The sequence below is a fragment of the Lithobates pipiens genome, unplaced genomic scaffold, assembly GCF_037356315.1.
Source record: "Lithobates pipiens isolate NorthernLeopardFrog02 unplaced genomic scaffold, aLitPip1_a1.2 Scaffold_19, whole genome shotgun sequence".
In the NCBI taxonomy this organism is placed as follows: Eukaryota; Metazoa; Chordata; class Amphibia; order Anura; family Ranidae; genus Lithobates; species Lithobates pipiens.
The window spans coordinates 473,435,399-473,441,119 of record NW_027507764.1 but is presented as its reverse complement, the minus strand read 5'-3'; the positions used below and the strand labels follow the sequence as shown (position 1 = coordinate 473,441,119).

General features: G+C 44.1%; 1 pseudogene; it reads right to left on the bottom strand.

Moving 5' to 3' along the window:
- Nucleotides 1–2,559: 2,559 nt before the first annotated feature.
- On the bottom strand, nt 2,560–2,685 carry LOC143999734 (U2 spliceosomal RNA; annotated as a pseudogene).
- Nucleotides 2,686–5,721: the final 3,036 nt, after the last annotated feature.

The following is a 5,721-nucleotide window of genomic DNA, read 5'->3' as shown; positions in this document are numbered from 1 at the left end:
AAATGGGGTCATTTGTGGGGGTTTTGTGCCATCTTGGCATTTTATGGCCTTCAAAACTGTAATAGGTAGTGAGAAGTGAACTCAAAAATGTACGCCCTTAGAAAGCCTGAAGGCGGTGCTTGGTTTTCGGGGCCCCGTACGCGGCTAGGCTCCCAAAAAGTCCCACATATGTGGTATCCCCATACTCAGGAGAAGCAGCAGAATTTATTTTGGGGTGTCATTTCACATACGCCCATAGCATGTGTGAGCAATATATCATTTAGTGACAACTTTGTGTAAAAAAAAAAAAAAATTTTTTTTTTTGTCATTATTCAATCGCTTGAGGCAAAAAAATAAAATATTCAATGGGCTCAACATGCCTCTTATCAATTTCCTTAGGGGGTCTACTTTCCAAAATGGGGTCATTTGGGGGGGTTTTGTACTGCCCTGCCATTTTAGCACCTCAAGAAATGAGATAGGCAGTCGTAAACTAAAAGCTGCGTAAATTCCAGAAAACGTACCTTAGTTTGTAGATGTGACAACTTTTGCGCAAACCAATAAATATACAATTATTGACTTTTTTGTTACCAAAGACATGTGGCTGAATACATTTTGGCCTAAATGTATGACTAAAATTGAGTTTATTGGATTTTTCTAATAACAAAAAGTAGAAAATATCATTTTTTTTCAAAATTTGCGGTCTTTTTACGTTTATATCGCAAAAAATAAAAATCGCAGAGGCAATCAAATACCATCAAAAGAAAGCTCTATTTGTGGGAAGAAAAGGACGCAAATTTTGTTTGGGTACAACATTGCATGACCGCGCAATTACCAGTTAAAGCAGCGCAGTGCCAAAGTGTAAAAAGACCTCTGGTCATTTACCAGCAAAATGGTCCGGTCTGAAAGTGGTTAAAGTGCTAATTACCTTTTTCCCATCAGCAGTATATAACAGTCTTGTTACTTCTATCAGTGCCTGGTCAAAGCTTTTGGGTGTGGGGGGGGGGGTCATAATGCACTGACTGTCCTATCAGGATGCAGGACCCCCAACCCTCTGACTAGACAGTGCTGATTGGCCCTATGTCTATCACATGCACTCTCCCACGAAAAAAAAAAAAATCTCTCGCAATACACACCTAACTGAGCATGTGAAGCCTGACTCCAGTAACTCTCTCTTATCCGGACATGTTTTGGGGGCAATGCAAGAAAGGCTGTGAACACAGGATCAAACAGTCTTTTTACACAATGCAGTGGATTAACCCCTTAGGTTCCACAGTGAGTATAACCAGCATGCTTTACTGCACATACAGACTGATTTTACTGTTGTGGGTTTAGTAACACGTTAATTATTATCATTATTGAAGGTTTATATAGCACCAACAGTTTGTGCAGCTCTTTATAATATGAAGGGAGACAGGGTTTTAACAATACAGTTCAATACAGAAGGAATAGGAGGGCCTTGCTCATGGTGCTTACAATCTAAAGGAATCTTTAGACTTACGATCAGAGAGCACTGCACATAAGTGATGCCTGGTTATGGATAATCAAATGTTTACATATTCTGAACAAGGAATAAATACATATAAAAAAGCCCTCAATTACTTCTACAACTACTGTACAGCAATTCAACTCTAAAGTTGTTCACGTCTGGTCTCAATTTTCTCTCTCTCTTCTTTCTGTTCACCTGCTGTGTGTTTACATTAGAAATTAAAAGGCTGCCAAGTCATTGCTAGGAGGGGAGAGCAGAGTTACTGGAAGGAAGTGAAAGTAAATTGGAAAAGCTTTGGCTGCAGGCTATAAAGATGAATCATTCCACAATGGCTGAAGAGGTCATGTTTTAAAGTTCATTTACTTTTTTTGCGGTGGTGCAAAAACCTAAACTGAAAAATCCTGTAAGTGAACAAAAAACAACTAAACGCGCACTAAAAAGTGCACTTAAGGGTGTGCTTTTAGTCCACTCCCAAAGGAGTAGGACCTCTACCCTGATCCCCCAGGGTGCAAGGCTCCTGACAGGGACCAAAGTTTCTAATGGCCTGCCTGGTCAGAAGGCCTCGCAGACCCCATTCTAGGTCAGCCGAAGCCGACCATTGAATACTTGGGAGAAGGTCTCTCCCAAAGAGAGACCCTCCCCCAAGAGGCTAAGGGCCACACATCCTTCCCCTAGACATCAGGGCAAGCCAGAGGACTTACGCCCTTTATTCGTGAGAAAAACACACACAAAAGTGACAAACGCGGTAGAAAAATAAATAGAAAATAATAAAGTGGCTACGCAATTGTGCACTGGCGAGCTCTGCCTGGTAGACAAAAATTGCCCCCACACTTAGCCAAAAGGAAAGCAAATTTGGTGACTGCGGCCTTGTACCTTTTCACACAGTGGGGTCTCACACCCAAGTGTTACTAAGAGCACCCCTAGGATGACCATTCCCAGGGGCCATAGACACCGCAGACTCCCTGCCTTCCCAGTCCATGGCCAGACAAGGTAGAACGTTCAAACCAGGAGGTAATGGGCTCTTCCAACTGCCTGTGGGTGCCCCGGTTTCTGTTCCAGCCGGTAACAGTTTTCCAAGCCCCCATCACTCTAGCAGAGATTCCTAGCCATACATTACAACCTTCGTCATGCCAGAATAACAGCACAGAACCTCTACTACAGTAGATCACTGATAAGAACAGATACTACATTTGATCTTAGCCAAAAGGCAGAGAGGTGATGTGTAAATATTTTAGCAGTCACAGTTCCACTTTAAGAACAGAAACCACTAAAAAATCTGCAACTGGCTCACAGAGACAGAGTATGTGTTGGACGCCCAATAAGTAAAAACAAAACAGTTGTTTTGTGAAGCTAAACCTATTCCCTGGTTAGAGAGGGACCTGATCTGGCTTACGCTGAATTTTGCAGTACCCTGATACCTTATGCAGTTTGTTCATAAGTTCCATGATTTAGGGAACTTGTACACTGGGATATGAAAAGTAGAGCATAATAAATTATCTGCATCCTTTGGTTTTTGCATCCACCAGTAATTTAGAGCCATTCTTCCTAGATGCCAGAAGTATGCCAGGGGTTCAATAGAAAGATTAAAAATAAAAGGTGATAGAGGACATCCATTTCAAACGCCCCGAAGAAATCGCATCAGTTTGTCTGTTGACCAATTATTATTATGCGGGGGCAGGTTCACCGATTGTTTTTTTCTTTTACAATGTTTTTAATCATTTTGTTTTCAAAAGAAAGGAACATAATATTACAAATACACTAGGCAGCAAGAAATGTTTTGTAATATATAATTTAATTAAATTACCTTAGTAGTCTTTATTATTTAATGATTATGCACCAAGTATGACCTTTGTTTTATTTATTAATTAATTAATTTTAATAAAATCTCCAAATTGTCCTGATGCCTCAGACTTTTTTGTAAATTCTTTATTTACAGAGTTACAGCAATCAATACAAAAACAAACCAACATGGAAAGCCAGTGTTATATAAGCCAGTAAACAAAAATGGTACAGTCAACATGATACAACTACAAAACCAGGGATCATATGCAAGACATTGTATACTTAAAGTGTTACTAAACCCAGGACCCGGCATTCACTACATCTGGTCTCCCACAGTATACAGAACATGGAAATGCAATTATTTTAGTAAACATAAACTGCTAAATACCTTGCTCAAAATTTTTGGCATCAAATGCAGCCACTGTGCCATCAAACGCAGCCACTGTGCCATATCTAATGCCCCCACTGTGCCATCAAATGCTGCCACGGTACCCCATCAAATGCTCCCACTGTGCCCCATCAAACACAGTCACTGTGCCATATCAAATGCTGCCAGTGTACCCGACATCTGCACTTACCCTGTCTCGGTGGGACAGCTTCTTGATATCTCCTCCCATCCTCTGCTATGATTGGACACCTGATATATGTCCAATCACAGAGCCTGTCGTTTCAGCCAGTCAGGTGATGGGTAACAGATCCGAGCACCTGATTGGTGGAGAGGTGGTTTAGTGTTAGGAAAGTGAATATTCATCTGCTTTTCTGACACAGCTGAGTGACCTGCGGGCGCCCAGCATGGCGCTCACAGGTCACTTTTTTTAATGCCTATTAGAGCATATGGCTCTAATTAGGTGCTTCAAAAACAAACCTGCCGCTGTAATTCAGATGCCACCTGAATAGGGAGTGGCAGCGGTGGCCATAGATAGATTCATGCATTGCATATATGGCTCAGCCTCACATACCAGGGTATACAGATCAGCCTCACAGACCAGGGTACACAGAGCAGTCTAACAGATCAGGCTATACAGACGAGGGTATACAGACCAAGGTATACAGAGCAGCCTCACAGACCAGGGTATACAGATCAGGGTAGACAGAGCAGGGTATACAGACCAGGGTTTACAGACCAGGGTATACAGAGCAGCCTCACAGAGCAGGGTATACAGATCAGGGTAGACAGAGCAGGGTATACAGACCAGGGTTTACAGACCAGGGTATACAGAGCAGCCTCACAGAGCAGGGTATGCAGAGCAGCCTCACAGAGCAGGGTATACAGAGCAGTCTCACAGACCAGGGTACAGCAGCAAACACCACCCCCCACGGGCCACCCGATCCGGCGGCACTTACTGCTGGGACTCTCCCCTCCTCTGTGGCAGGGCTTGCTCTCCTCCTCCTCTGTGGCAAGGCTCACTCTACTTCTCCTCTGTGTCGGGGCTCGCTTTCCTCCTCCTCTGTGGTGGGGTTCGCTCTCCTCCTCCTCTGCTAAAGCAGAGGTTCTGGTGTCCACTCTGGCTCCCAGGCTTCCTCTGCCATGCCTCCTATTCTGCCAAAGCGTTGCTAAGCATCCAATGGGATCGCCTGACGATTTGGCCAATTGGGAAACAGGTCTCATAAAACTGCCTTCTGATTGGTAGGAAGGAAGGTTAGTGTGAAAATAGCGAAAATTCGATCGCTATGTCTAACAACTGGGTTGGATCGGGACGCAGTGCTATTATTTTGAAGCCTATTATGCCCCTTTCACACAGGGCCAGTGGGTGCGTCGGCAGTAAAGCGCTTTGCCGGCGTTATAGCCGCGCTGCCCATTGATTTCAATGGGCAGGAGCAGTATACACACCGCTCCTTCACCGCTCCAAAGATGCTGCTAGCGGGACTTTTTTTAGCATCCTGCCAGCACATCGCTCCTGTGTGAAAGCCCTCGAGCTTTCACACTGGAGTGAATGGAGCGGCTCTTATAGGGCGCTTTGCAGGTGCTATTTTTAGTGATGTAGCGCCTGCAAAGTGCCCCAGTGCCTTTGGCTCTAATCACGTGCTTCAAAATGCACACATCCTGCCTATTCCATCCATAGTAATTCATGTGTCCAGCGTCCTTAAAGGGGCCGGGCACATGGATAGGGAGGGCAGCGGAGGTGTCAGCAGTATATAACAGTCTTGCAACTTCTATCAGTGTCTGGTTAAAGCTTATAGGAGGAGTCTTCATTCTCCTCTGTCCTATGAGGCTGCATGATCCCTGACCCTGTGTCTGGAGAGTGCTGATTGACCCTGTGCCAATCACATGCACCCTCCCAAGGAAAAAAATCTCTCTAGCAGTACACATCAAAATGAGCATGTGCAGAGTGCTTTCAATGCTTTGTTCTACCAGGAGATGGATTGGGGACAGTAACAGAAGGGGAGGATCAGAGGGGACAGGATCAAACAGTATTTTTACACAATATGGAGGATTAACCCCTTGGGTTCCACAGTGAATATAACAAGTATTC